Here is a 309-nt window from a genome sequence, read left to right on the forward strand (position 1 = left end):
TCCCCCCTCCTCCTCCTCATCCTCCTCCTCCTTCTCCCTCTCTCGCACCTCCCTCTCCCGCATCACCGCAGTTCCGTGTTCCGCCGCTAGGAGGCGACGCGTCGTGGCGGGATCTTGCTGTGGACGTCGGTCGGTCGTCGCTAATGGAGCGGCGGTGGCGCTGCGGAGTCGCGTGTCGTCGGAGGTCGTCGCTGCGTGGAGGAATTAGAGAAGAGCGGTAAACGCAGCAGACGAAGTCATTACTCAATAAGGATCGTATATCGATTAGCGACGGTGTTGTAATTGCGTTAGCGGGAGAGTGTGTGTGTG

The sequence above is a fragment of the Priapulus caudatus genome, unplaced genomic scaffold (genome assembly GCF_000485595.1).
Source record: "Priapulus caudatus unplaced genomic scaffold, Priapulus_caudatus-5.0.1 Scaffold2153, whole genome shotgun sequence".
Classification (NCBI taxonomy): Eukaryota; Metazoa; Priapulida; class Priapulimorpha; order Priapulimorphida; family Priapulidae; genus Priapulus; species Priapulus caudatus.